Below are 14,966 nucleotides of genomic sequence, written 5' to 3'. Positions count from 1 at the left end.
CCAGAGGAGAAGCACCTTGTATAGTGCAGCTCATGCAAATGAATTGCCTTTGGCACAAAGTGTATTCTCAGCTATTTAATCAGCTCCTAGTTCCAGGGGCTGTTCTGAGATGACAAAGTAGCATCTCTCTGATATTCATCTTTTTGGTGCTTTGGAAACCTCAAGGAATGAGTTGCAGAGACAAGAAGAGATGTGTGTTAAAAGAAACTGTACAAATAACTTAAATCAAATCCAAAACAGCATGAGACAGATTCTGTCTTCTGTCAGGACACAGACATCTGCAGTGAGGGAGTCCCAGTGCCAAGTTGTTTGGGCACCATCATCACAGATGCAGAAGTGATGCTGCACCTTCTTAGCATGGGACTGGAGAAGTCCGTCCATGTGGGGCTCTGATGGAGGGGCCCCCACTTCTGCCCACTCCACAGGAAAAAATCACATGGCAGGTTTTTGGGTAACTTCCACTCTGGAGCAGCTTGCCAACTACAGGGCAATTGGTCACATTTGGGAAAGTCTATTGGTTTTCCTGTGGCGGGTGTATATGTCTTAAAGGTGGTCATTAGCACAGTGTTTGTCGTTCCAACAATTATAAAATAAAAAGTTCACAGTTGGAGGATCCTTTTCCATGATTTACACCTGCCAAATTCACATTTCCTTATTGCCCTTATCACAGTCAGTAACATCAAAATTGAAATAATACACAGTGGGCTGGGGGTGAAGAAAAAGATGTGTTTAGATACCCACGGAAGGGGGTAAAAATGATTTCAAAGAATGAGCTTTTTCTACCTTTGGATTTTATCTCTTTTGAAATGTAATACAAGGATAGAGTTCAGTCTATAATATCACACAATTGAGGAAATTCCCCACAGGCATTTTTATTTATTTATTTATTTATTTTCAGAAATAAATTATTGTTTTTGTTTTTTTCACTGAGATTTCATTTTTGTTCCTGTGTTTTCATGCACCAGTTTATTATCTGCTGCTCAAGGAAAAAAAAAAAGCAGATTCCTTCATTCAGAACTTCACAGGTACTTGAATAAATGTGCCCCAAGGCTCTTCTGTTTTTACACGTAATGTTTTTATAGTTCTAATGAATTGAGAATGAGCAAATCAAACCCCTAAATAATCCTCATAAATTGAGAGGTGACATCATTCAAAATTAAGAGAAGAAGCATTTTAGAGAAGGAAGCTACCCATCTTTCCACATAAAGTAACTCTTAAAAGCTCACTCATCTCTTAGCTCACATAACTTTCATATAAGAATACGCATTTCAAAGGGATGTTTCTGAATGTCTGTTCTCCTTCACTGCGCTCACAAGTTTCACAGCAAACTCTCAGGGTTTGCCAAAATGTGTACTAATGTATTTCCCTTACCTGTCAGACTTGGAGGTTCTTTAGTCAGGGACATTTTAAAATTTAAACCTAGTTCAAAAAAGATATACATTTAAAAAGGAAGAAGAAGAATTTTAAAGTGAAGCATCTTCCCAAGCTCTTAAAGTTTTCAGGTATAAATCTGCTTGCATTTTCTAGATTTCCTTTGTTGTTTTCTGGCAAAACTTCAATGAAAAAGAGGCCAGGATTGTAACTATATGCAAACTCTAACTGCAGAAAGAGGCAATGTTGTTAGAAAGTCACTTAACAATACACATCTGCCTACAGTCATGGTATCTTCAGCTGACTCACCAAGCAGTGACTCCCACTTCTTCCTGAGAAGTCATATTTATGAATTTCACTGTGGCTGTATCTTTGTGAAGCATGTAATGGAGTGTTGCTCTTTCAGCAGTGTTTGTTCAGAGTCTCACATGAAAAAACTTGAGAGCATCAGTGAAACTTCAGCATTTCACGTTTTCCACATGGCATCTCCCCTTCATCCTATTAGGGGCTCTAGAGGAGTTTAAGGATTTCAGTCCAAATTTTCTGGTAGGTGTAATAAGTTGAATCTCTGTGACCTATTTTACACTTAAATTCTGGACATTACTTTGTATGGAGCCTGGCTGGAGCTGTGGTACATATGTACTGAGCTGTGCAGACAGAGACAGCAAGTCCATCACTCTTGGGAAATGTCATACTAGCTTCAGTATGCTGTCACTCTCCTCAGGCAGCAAATTTGGACAGGTTAGAAGAGAACTGATGGACCTGCTGAGAATGCTGCCTCTAACATGTTCTGAGAGCATCCTCAAGGTAGTTAGTTCTTAGGGAGTTTGGTGTAGGCCCCAAAAGGGCTGGGTTGACTTATCATGAGCTCTACACACAAGGACTACTTCCTAAGCAGTTCTTTTAGAAGACCAGGTTCTAGGGCCTTCCTCCTAGGCATAGGGTGCTTGCAGATGGGCTGTGGTGTAGTGGTGGAGGCCAAGGGAAAAAGCATGACTTATGGGAATCCAAGTAGAAGTGATGCAGTACCTTGAAAGGGAGCCGAGCCCTACTGAGGCATTCATGGATCAGTACATGGTATGTCTCACTTGTTGAAAGATAGAAACTCAGTAAGATAAATATCCAAAATGATTGCAAGCATGATACATTTTGTGGAAGAATGCTTTTTGGCATAAGTCCTGTCAAAACTGCTCCTGTCCAAGTGCTGAATGGATGATCTGGCATTAGTATCCTTAAAATGTGCCTTCTGTCTAATGGATATGGTTACAGGATTCTAACCTATAAATACAGAAAGGGATGACAGTAAATCTGGCTTGACTTTAGAAAATCAGATTTGTTTTTAAATAAGGCATTAAAAGTGTGTAGCATCAACGATGGTGTAGAAGATGGCTGGATTTTGCGAATAACTGTTTGCTATGGTGGTTCAGACATTTAATACCTCAGGCATATGCTCATCTCCTTGTGGTATCAGGGACAGTAATGACCTGAATCCAGGCCCAGCTCTATTATGAAACAGAAAAACAATAACAAGGAAAAGAACAAATGTAAAGACACTTAAAAACAACTTCACCATCATGTGCTACTATACAGTACAATCAAAATGTGCAGAAATGGTTATTTGTATGAAATCTGAATTTATCCGCTTATTTAATATAAGCTTTTCTAATGAGAAAAAGTAAATATATATATATACTGTGTGCAAAATCTTTTTTTTTTTTTTTTTTTGTTATTTGACCTTCTATGATTGTTTGATCTAGACATTAATCTAACCTGTGTGGTTTTCATGAGTGTATTAACTGTCATTGGAATCAGCATTATGATATAGGTACTAGACTGAACCACCACAAATAAAATCTGAAGCCATAAATAGTGGTGCTGGGCTCTGTTTTAGACTTTTTCTTTGAGAAAAAGTACCCAGATTGTTCAACTCTACAGCAGAGTATTAGGATCTTTATTTACATTGGATAACAGACGGCATGTGAACTGGTAATAATGAGGAAATGTCCTTGACAGAGTAAATTGTCAAATATAATGACATTTGATCATTTTAAGCAAGAGAAGACACAAAGTGGAAAAGACTTAGGGCAGTACTATATTTAAGCTTCTTTCTTAGTGGACTTGCTGAAATTCAAGCCACTCTGGACTCCAGATTACATTATGTTTTCTTTCTTGCATGCAGCATATATGAGGGCTGCTCTGAAAGTAATGCCACCTACCTTATGATGTTGGTCCACGATGACAGAGGTGGGTGTAGGTGGGATGGCAGTAGAGGTTGAACCTTGGCTTGGAAGCAGGTAAAAGAAGCTGAGCTACTGAGTTAACTATGCACATCATTAAGCAGGTAACATTTCAGGTATCTAGTTGGATACTAAGAGGGATTTTCTTGAGAAAATTATTAATCTCTTCAACTTTTTGTGGCAATTATTGACTCACATTTCACTATGAATACACATTTTCCACTGTGTATGTATGAGGGCTGCTCTGAAAGCAATGCCCCCATGTCATGTCGGCCCGTGACACCAGAGGGGGATGTTGGTGGTATGGCAGTAGACGCTGAGCCTCCCCACCAGTGTTCTGTTACATGTTGTGTGACAGACGGCAGCAGAGGGGCACTCTAACACAATGTGTCTGATATGGAAGTGCAGGTGAAGAAAAGGTATGTCAATGAATTCCGCCATGAGGAAAAAATGGCATCTGCTGACATTCATCTATGCTTGCTGAATATTTATGAAGACCAAACAGTGGACATAAGCACAGCATGTTGAAAAATAGCTTTTGTAGCTGAGAATTTTCTGCATCAAATAATGTTATTGTGCTCTTTGTATCTGTTGTTGTTTCCATTGGGAGAAATAGGAGGCATTATTTTTGAAGAGACCTACATACAATTTTCCTTTCTCCAGAGGACAAGTGAGCTGTCATTTATCTAAGGGGGTGATGTCTGTTTGAACAACATTTTAGAAGAGGTTAAAGCAGCTAGAACAAGACTGGTGTTTTCAAAGCAGTTTTATATATATTCAGCCCTCAAAATGTTGTTTTGGGGAGTGTACTGAAAAAATCTGAAATCTTTTTTTCTATTTACTGTGTACTCAGTGGCAATCCAGGCCATTCCAGCAGATTTATCTTTTATCTTTTTCTTATTCTTTTTCTTTTTTCTTCTTCTTTTTCTTTTTCTTTTTCTTTTTCTTTTTCTTTTTCTTTTTCTTTTTCTTTTTCTTTTTCTTTTTCTTTTTCTTTTTCTTTTTCTTTTTCTTTTTCTTTTTCTTTTTCTTTTTCTTTTTCTTTCTCCTTCTCCTTCTCCTTCTCCTTCTCCTTCTCCTTCTCCTTCTCCTTCTCCTTCTCCTTTTTTTCCTTTTTTTTGAGATTGCAGTCATTGTACAAAAAGGTTGAGGACTGCTATAATCGTGTCAGGGAAGGTTTGATATCTCATAGTGTGGGAGTACCTGTTGATCAAGGTGGTCTCTTACTGTTCCTTATAGCAAGGCAAAGATTGCAGACAAAGTTAGGGCCATCATTAGTGGAACAGAAGAAGTTAAAGGGTCATGAACCTTAAACCATTCCCACTTCTGGATACTGCTGCTGAATGGCTTCAAGTACTATATTTAACCAGATATTCATCTTTGTTTAAAATGCAGACCATTGTCAGCTTTCAGTTTTGACTGATCATCTAAAATCTGTGGTTATAATTATGCCTTAATTCAAAAGCGTGAACTAAAAAACTTTGATCTACGAGTTTCTCAGTGGGGCTATCAAAGCAATGCTTCATAGTCTGGGCTGGTCTGCTTGTTTTTAGAAAGCTGTAACATGTTTGTTTTGATTAACAGTATAAGGTCATTGAGATTACTCATGTTCAAACTAGACATATAGCTGGATTCAAAGAATTTGATGCTTGCTTACCTAACAGGCTGCCAGCTTCATTTTATGGAGATATTTAGGCTGTTGGTCTCTTGGAAGAAAATACAGGGAACTCATTTCAGGACAATACTTATGAAAATTCTGGCTCTGAAGTCAATTTCAGCTTTAGTCCAAAAAAAGCTGGGTTTTGGTTCTTAAAACCGCACTGAAATGTGGATCTTTGCTTCTATTCGGAGGAGTATGAAAAGTCACAAAACAACAGGAGTCATTTTCAGCCAAATGATTCCAAGTTCATAATGGGAGGTAGTTGATCTTTCTTTGTTTCTATTTACTATGTATTTTAAATCACACAGTATCACAGTCTCATGCGGGTTGGAAGGGACCTTAGAGATCATCGAGTTCAACTCCCGGGATTCGAGCCCCTGTGTAGCAAAGCGGCACTTCTACCACTGCGCCACTGGGGAAAATGTATTTTATATGGACATACTAGTAATATAAAGTATAAATATTTTGATAATTACACGTATGTGTACATGCATATGTATTACCCATCTATTTCATACAACAGATTTTGAAATAATTCTAGGCAGGCCTGAAGTTATAATTATAGAAGCTGTGGTTCCATATTGTCTGAAATACTGAACTATTAATGCCAGTATTATGTTTACCTCTTCATTATCAAGAATACTGAAGATAATAGAGAATGATGCCAACCAGTCAGGCTGCACGTGTAAATATTGCTTCCTGATTCACCAAATTAGATGAAAACAGCAGCTATCACTGATGAAACCATCCAATAAACACATTTTCTTCCTGACTAGTCTTGAGATGAACAGTAGTTCTCAACTGCCCTTCCCACCAGTGTTTAAAAGAGCACTCCTACACACAAAAACATAATTGTAAGGGGGAGATTTTCATTGCCTTCTGATGTAAATGCTCAGCAAACAATTCTCCAGCGCTTTGTGTAAATTGTTCAGCATGTGTCAAACCAGAGCTCTGCACTGAGATTCATTGCAGGACATGGACCAGAGAATGGGTTAAATATATATATGTGATATATAAATATACGTATATATATATAAATATATATGTGCTTGGAGACATGCCAGAGGATAGGAAGCAGAGCAGATTATTTTATACTAACCCTAGCTAGTATGTGATAATATGTGCTGGATTAAGACAGACAGAGATGCAAAGAAGCTAGATATATTAGATAGGCATCTTTTCCATGGTCACAGCCTCTGTCTGAAGTGTAAAGAAGGACATAAAAGTAGCTCACTGATTGTCCTGCACCTGCTGGGAATTTGTCCATACTGGTAGAATCTCAGGGGCCTAGTTAAGGCAGCTTTAAATCTGCTTCACAGTTTTGAGGAAGGCTCAAAATGTCTACCTCTGACCCTCGGCTCTAAAGAACTTAACATTTATTATCCCTTAGCTGGTGTTTAGCCAGTGTTTGTTTTCTGGATTAATAAATTTTAACATTCGCCTCCTAAAGCAAATGTTTAAAGAATATTTTATTTCTTTGAGTGTGACAAATAAATATGCATATCAAGAAAAATTCCACATGGCCCTTTTCTTCAATTTGTGTAGCAAAAAATGATCTATATGAGAACTGAAGCTGTAATGTATGCTCATAAAATCTTCCATTTATTTTTTATATAATTATTTGCAGAGGGATGTTGCCATGGCAACTTTTACACAGTGAGATGAATCCATACATATACAGTAATCACAACTCCAAGCACTGTCACATGCAGATAAGTCTGCGTGGACATTTCAGGATGTGCCAAGTATTTTTTAAAGTAGTTATAGACATTAAAATGATTTCCTTCTACTAAATTAGAGTGAAGATGTTGTTTTTAACCTAATTTCCTTAAGAAACAAGGTTTGGGCAATCATCTTCATAGTCCATCTGTCCACTTGTCCCCTTCCATTATCTTTCAAATCTGCTGGCATAATTTCAGTTACCTTTCACCAAGATAGTTAAACCTGTTGTATTTCATGGAAAGTGGTTGGATGAAGAAGTAAGAGCCCTAAAATAATGAGTCACCCAGGGGAATGTTCCACCGTGAGCTTGAAAGTGGTGGCCTTTTGTTGGCCTGTTGTCCAAACTGGTCACAGTATGTACTAATCCTTCTAAGGGGAAATGAGGCAGAATAGATGAAGCTGAGGGTGGGTGGAAGGGTGATGACTTCTAGTGGACACTGGCATTGTTGAAGGCAGGATGTATGAAATTCCTTGTAATGGTGGGAGTATGGACTTGAAGGACATGAGTGAAACAAGGTATTTGATTATTCTAGCGCTCAAAGAAAAGGTTTCCAAATTCTGCAACCAAGAGTAGCCTGCACTTGGGGAACTCTGGGCTTTGAGAAGTATGTCTGGGCTGTCTGGCTTTTGCAGCCTGTCTCTTTGAGTTTGATACTTCCAAATGTAAGGAATGACACCATATGTGCAAGGGTTAGTAAGCCTGCCAGCTGGCAAACCAGCCTGGTGCTTTGATACCCTTGTTGTAAGACATTCTCTGTCCTAGAACAACCTGGGCTGAAATGGATTTTGACCCATGGACTGAAAGAGATGAAGCTCTAGTAATTTTCATAGCTCCTCACCATTCAACGGGGGTAGCAAGAGCTGCCAGTATCCCACCAACTTCCTCAGTAGGTCTTGGATTATGGGATCATGTTTCATATTTGGAAATACAGTACGATTACAGTTGAAAACACAGTATCATATCAGCAATTAGACTGTTAAGACAGTTTCTGTTGACTGAGAATTTTTAAGTAGGGTGGGTATGCATGCATAACATGAGTTAGTCCAAAGTGGCAGCGTGGAGGTAAAGAGGCACAAATTTGGTGTGTTTAGTTCTGGCCAATTCCAATCACAACATACCAAAGCAAATGAAAAATAATAAGGTCATTATTTTGCACAGTAATGCCTACAAGTATTCTGCGTTTTCTCTCTATATACGCTCAACTAACTTCATTACTGAAGGTTGTGTTCTCTATTTTGTCAATGACTCTGACTCAGCATCTTTAAATGTCATTCCAGATTTAGGTGCCTGAATATAGAAGTTTGATGTCTGTGTTCAAACATTACATTTAAATTTAATTATTGTTTATAATAGAAAAAGCCCTAAAGTAAGTAAGAGAACTGGAAAATAGCTGTAGAATGGTGTTTTTCATTATGGACAGAAGCTTTAATATTATTTATTTATTTATTTATTTTAAATTAGCTAAGAAACAAAGTTGGTCCTTTTACCCAGAATCTAAGTACAACTGTCAGTTTGTGCTGCTTGTAGGAGACTACAAATAGATAAAATACTAAAAAGAAGAATAAAGTTTTTTAATACTTTCAGGAAAGGAGTTGTTCAGTTTGTGTGTTGGAAGACACATGTTCGTTCCATCAGAAGACAAGGTAAAAGGCAGGCTCTACCTTAATAACTGAATTCAGTGTGTGTTTTTCATTTGTGTGTAGATTAGACCAAGGGAGGTAAGTGTTATAGAAAAAGAAGACCCAAATGATAATGGGAGAATCCAGGTTTTGTGTTTTATTTTTATGCCTTTATTTGTTTTTCATTTTAACCTACCCTCTGCACTCTTTAAATTTTGCCTTACCTCAATTACATTGCTCTCTTTTTCTCTAAAAGAATCTTGGCAGTCAAAGATGAGAGATTCATGCACTGCATGATTTTCTTCAATAAAATTTTCAACATTCAAATGGAGTTAAATAAAACATTTTCTAAGAGTACAAACTAATCCAAACAGACAAACAGCAATGTGAGAGATTTGTAGGCAATGCAAAAATAGCCAATGAAACCAGTCAGTCAAAGCTGCCAAGAAGCCAGATGCTGTGAGGGGAAGAGCATTTTTCAGAGCTTTCAGTCAGTGCCATGTGATTTCCAGCTGAGGAAAAGAACACACTCTGACAGTATTTATCAGTTAAAATTGGTGACAATGTGTTTAATTTCATAATAACTTTTTAAAAGTTTAATGTCAAGAATAATTAAAAACTCTTCTGATGCCTGAGCTTGATTTTGGTGATCTCATCCTAATCCTCTCCTGTTTATGTTACCAAACCATCATACATGTGATCATCATTCATTCTTTAGGCACTCATTGATCAAGAGAGAGTGAGGACAGAAATAGACAGGATTTTGGGCATCAAGGCTATAGGCACTTCAGCAAGCTTCTCCCTGTGGCTTTTCCACAGCTTGCTGGCACTCTGCCTTGCTCAAGCTAATACTGATAGTTCATTTTCGTAAGTGCCACCTTCACTTACATCTTTGTTCAAAATAAAGCAGGACTCATAATCAGTAAGTGGAAGACATCTTGTATATGAACATTTTCATTCCTCCCTATATACAACATGTGAATGGAAAAATCTAATTAATATTTTGACATTAGATTTGTGCAAAATATTTGCAACAGTGTACAAGAGCAGATGATTTTAATCTGCTTTTTGAAGCAACTATAATTATAATCATGGTATTTTTTATTTCATGTATTACTTGTGCCATTGAGAATGTCACAGAACTTAACAGAAGCCAACAACAAAAGAAAAGTGTAAAGAAGTTGGAACTACTTGCCTGTTCTGTGAGTTAAATTAACTTACCAGGTAATCTGTATGGTCATAAATTTACAGAGCTATTTTCACTGAAGAGCATAAGGTCATTATGGTACTTTCTGGTCTTTTATCTAACCTGTTGCTGTAGCTATAGGTCTTTCATGTCACTATCACTACTGCTGAAACATACCACCCACCTCACTCTACTGACATCCAAGCCATGTGACAAACTATGTTCCAGTTGGAATGTGCGGATTTTTATGAGCACAACATGCAGGCTCTTGTTTGTCACTGGAAAAAATGCACAGCTAATGTTTGTGACTGTGTTGAAAAATAGTGTTTTGTAGCTGAGAATTGGCTCCTATCACACATAATTACTGTGCTCTTCATATGTGTTGTAATTTCCATGGGAATAAATAGGAGGCATTACTTTTGGAGTAATAATGTAACATAGGGATGTCACTGCTGGGCAGAGATCTAGCTGAGTGCCACTACATGGTGTACTAACTGCTACAGATCATAAGAATCTCAGATGGTTTCAGTTCAGCATTAAATTTATATGTCTGGAAGAAACTATATTGGTTCACCTGGTGCAATCCCTCAGCCACAAGGCACATCAGTGATATTCATCTATGTTCTTAAAGAACATCATCCTTCCCAAACCAACTCAATTCATTTCTTCCTCATTCCTAGAAAAGATTTTGAATAACATTACTTCCATCTTCCTGCTGTTTAAGTCACAGTATCACACAGTCTCACAGTCTCGTGTGGGTTGGAAGGGACCTTAGAGATCATCGAGTCCAACCCCCGGGATTCGATCCCCCTGTGTAGCAGAGCGGCACTTCTACCACTTGCGCCACAGGGGGGATTCGAACCCGGGCCACAGTGTTGCAACGCGGCATTCCTACCACTGCGCCACCGGGGCACACAAGTCCATTACTTCTTGTATTATCCTGTATGGTCATGGAGCACAGGTTCTTCTCTTTGCCCTTTCTGTAACCATTTTCCATCTTTGAAAATTGTTTTCACATTTTCCTTCAGGCTCCCCTTTGTCAGCTAAAATGCCTTAAGTTCAGATTTTTGTTGTAAGTCATGAATCATTCCCATTTGTCTTGACAAAACTGAAAGAGACCATTTGAAGCAGCAACTCTGAGCAAGTTCATTTCAAACAAAGAATCATTTCAGCATTTTCAAAGTACTCCTGTCTTTTTGTGTATACGTTAATGTTATGAGTAATTTATGAGTTACTATCCATATGAGATATGAGACGGAAACAAACACAGCATCATCTTATTTTCACATAGAAATTAAATTCTAGAATCCAATTGATGCCTGTTACTACTTTGCCTCCCTGGGTCTGGAGCTAAGAGGATGATGTACATGCATGTGCAGGTTGTTAGGCTAAAACTGAAAGATGGAACAAATGACTGAAATGCAAAACATCTGTTCTGTTGATTGATACTTTAATAGACAGGTTAGTATAGATTAAATGTCAAATCTGTTTTAGGGAAGTATTCTTCATGGGGAATTCATCTACACCCATACCTTCACTATGCATACACTGGCAGCACACTCTGAAGGCCTTGTCTTGTAGCTCCCTGGGGTTCCAATTACCTTTGTATCTGGGTAAGGGCCTTGACCTGGGTCAACTGTTCTTTAGGACTGTGTTCCTAAGCTTGAGTACTGGTTATTCTGATCCTACTGTTTCAGTTTTGTGATTGGCATATAAATCTGTATTGCTGCTGACAGGGCCTCTCCTACTCCTATGAATCTGAATTTTCAGCCTACTCATCTTTTTTTTCTTAGTATTTAACACCAATGCTAGAGGGAGAAACATTGTATATCTTCTGACTGTGATCCAATGTAACGTCTGCCAGGAAGCTAAGCTGGCCAGAAATTAATCATTTCCTGATGTTGTTAGGTTAGTCTTTAGGTCTGCAGATATAACTCAGGTTGTTCACAAATGAGAAGTGAGGAGAACATATAGCTGGAAATAGGATGGCACAGAAACAGCTTTTCTGATGGAAGCAGAGAGTTTGACTTAGGTTGTTTTATGACATCCACATTAACAATTAGTTCAACGATTTATCCTTTTGCATTTTTGCCTCTTGTTGTGTCTGATCCCTTGCAGAATCATTCCCATATGATAGTACATCAGAAAATCATCTGAAAATTCAGGTAGTTCTCTGAAACATTTTGGCAGTGTTGGTAAGTACTAAAACAGTCCAAAAAGGGAACGAGATAGTGGTACAAGGCAGCTTTCCATTCTTGAGCCTTCATTTGCAGATCAAAAATGAAGCAAAGTCCAGAACATTAGAGACAGCAACATCAAGGTAAGAGTTTGTTTAGGTCCCCTGTATGCAGTATGCTCATGCTAGTGTAAGGAAGATCGCTTTAAGATACCCTCAATCTCTACATTGTTATTTGCTTTCTTCCCCCCCTGCCCTTCTGATTTTTCTTCACTTCCCACCTTTCTATTTATAAAAAAAATATTTCCCATTCCTTCATTTAATGCATACTCCTGGACATTTCCTTCTTAGCCTCCTCAGTACTCACCTGCCAACTCATGTGATATCAAATGCTTGGAATAACTGTTCTCATAATAATAGAAACAAGTCTCTGTAGAGTTCTAAACTAAATAGCAGCAGGTAGATGTAAATTAGTAACTATGTACTTAACCAGGGATGTACAAAAGGGAGCGTGATTTAAGGCTTATTGCTTAAAAAGACTGGCTAAAAGATTTCCTTCAGCGATTTTGATATACACTTACAATTTCTTTTTAGAAGCAAACAAAACTACAGAGTAGTTTTGAAATTCATCTGATTGAGTGTAAATTTTTACATCAGAGGTGGTCACAATAGACTTCCTTTATGTAACTAATGCAGAGAAATTACCCTTCCCAGAGTGCAATTGATAACATCCTTAACTGGATGTGTAAAATGTAGGTTATCCAAATGGCATCCTTAGATGATATTGCCTACAAAGGAAACCTGTATCTGATAGTAAAGGTATAGTGGAATTTTACTGTGGTGGTAAAAAGGCAGAGAGAGGCAGGATAAGACTTTTTAAGAGAGATAAACCCTTTCATCAGATCAATCAGTGTTGCTGATAAATTACACCAGATGCTACTGGGTGTGTGAGATTTTTTTTCAGGTATGAAATAAAACAAGTAGTTTTTAGAACTTTAGAAGAAATGAGGACAGACTGTAATGACCCTGTGTGTTTCTGAATGACAGGGCTCAGCTTAGGAAGCAAAGGATCCCACCAAGGGAACCTTTGGAGATGCCTTTGTCACTTACTGACGTAAATTCACAAGGCCGTGTAATCATGGGCCCACTGGGAGCTGTGGCACTTACTGAAGATGCTCTGTGGAGCTACAGCTGGGCGCCCAGAAGCTGCTCTGGAGAGGCGAAGTCCATCTGCCTAAGGCAGAATTTATCCAAAATACCTCTGCACTCCACAGCTGCTTGTTAGACAGCTAACTTCTCAAAACATCAAAACAACGTGACTTTTTTTGAGTCCATAATCCAAGCTACAATGTAATTTATCCTTAATAAATGTTTGTCAATTGTTAGTGAGATAGCAGCTGGTAAATATGAATTATTTAAGGCCTGAAAAATATGATTTGATGGCTAGCTGGCTAAATTTTCATGGGAACAATTATACAGCTAGTGAATCAGAGCAATCTGGTTTTTTTTTTGTCCATAGAATTTGGCTAATCAGAGGGCTAACTAAAGAACCTGTAGATGTAATTTGACCACACATAACATTGGCTGTCTGTGGCTCTGTAAACAGTTGCAAAGCCTGCATGTAAAAGATTATTGCTTTATGATTTGAGAAATGTATTTTAATCTATAATTAAATAATCTCACTTCAGCAACTTTTCACTTAAGCAGACTGTTTTGTTATATGTATTTTTTTCTGTGTTATTCTGGAGGAGATATGTTCTCAGTTGTAAGGAATTTATATGAATTAATTATCTTAATAAATCTAAATTAAATGTACTTAAAGCATTTAAGTGCTACTAAAGTAAAAAGGCAAATAAAATCTGTTTGGAAAGGTGTTATCCCAAATTGCATTTATTTTGAGCACAGTTTGTCTTAGATTTTTATCACCATTTTTGCATGCTAATGCTTTTAATGGGTTTTAAGAGCATGCCATATACTCATCTGAGAGGCTGAGTATCTTCGACAATGAATCTTTTACATCTGCTAGCACTGTGTTTCCACCACTTGTTATTGAATAATGTATTAAGCTTTTCCAGGCTCCTTCTGTTTGTCAGATGAGTGCTGAAATGGTTTCTTCATGTTCATTTATTTTCTACATTTTAGTAATGTCATACTACAGCCACAATGCTGCCATTTTTAGTCAATGAAAAAAATAATAATCAATAAATTAGATCCAGCCTGGCTTTACATCTCCACATAAAACAAAGGAAAAGCACCTGGCACCTGTTTGCTGTTTGTGCACATCTTATCCCTGTCTACATATATACAAAATACTAGCTATTATGTGTGGAGAGGTGCTTATTTACCTTAAAAGTATTAATTTCTGAAGGAGAGGTATCAGATGTTCTTTGCATTGGCACTTGTTCTGTGCTGAAGCCCTCTTGCCTTTACCATAATTTTCAAGCAAGCTTGAATCCAGTGGTTTGTATGTATAGTAATGGAAATCAATTACAGTCTATAAACTTGCTTTCCTATTAATATTATCATTTTCATTATGATTTAGAGTGCTAAGGCTGGCACACAAATATCCTGTTATCTCAGTGGTTGCAAATGAGACCGTAGATGTGGATGAGACATGAGTAAAGCTGATTGGAATTAGAAGCAGTCACTTTGTCACTCAGCATATCTGCATGAATAACAGGTGAATCACCTGAGAGGATTAGCAGAAGTTCAGTTTTGGAAAGCAAGAGTGTGGCTGATACACTTGTGAAGATCTGATTTTTAGCCATAAGGTTGGGAAATAAGACTCAGATCTACTGACTGCTGTAGAGGTGATGTAACATCTAGTGTTAAAAGTGGTTTAAATAGCTATGAAAGTGTACAGGACACAAAAGGTGGGATGGATTTAGCAGATTAGAGCAGATCTGTGTCATCAGAACATAAGCATCTTGATAGCACTCCATGAGAAATACTTCAATTCAGTGCCCAAAACAGAAGATATTTCTCAGAGGACAA

Source organism: Coturnix japonica, chromosome 1 (genome assembly GCF_054131305.1).
Source record: "Coturnix japonica strain WE chromosome 1, WE-NBRP24, whole genome shotgun sequence".
NCBI classification, from domain to species: Eukaryota; Metazoa; Chordata; class Aves; order Galliformes; family Phasianidae; genus Coturnix; species Coturnix japonica.
Note: the sequence above shows the minus strand (reverse complement) of the source record.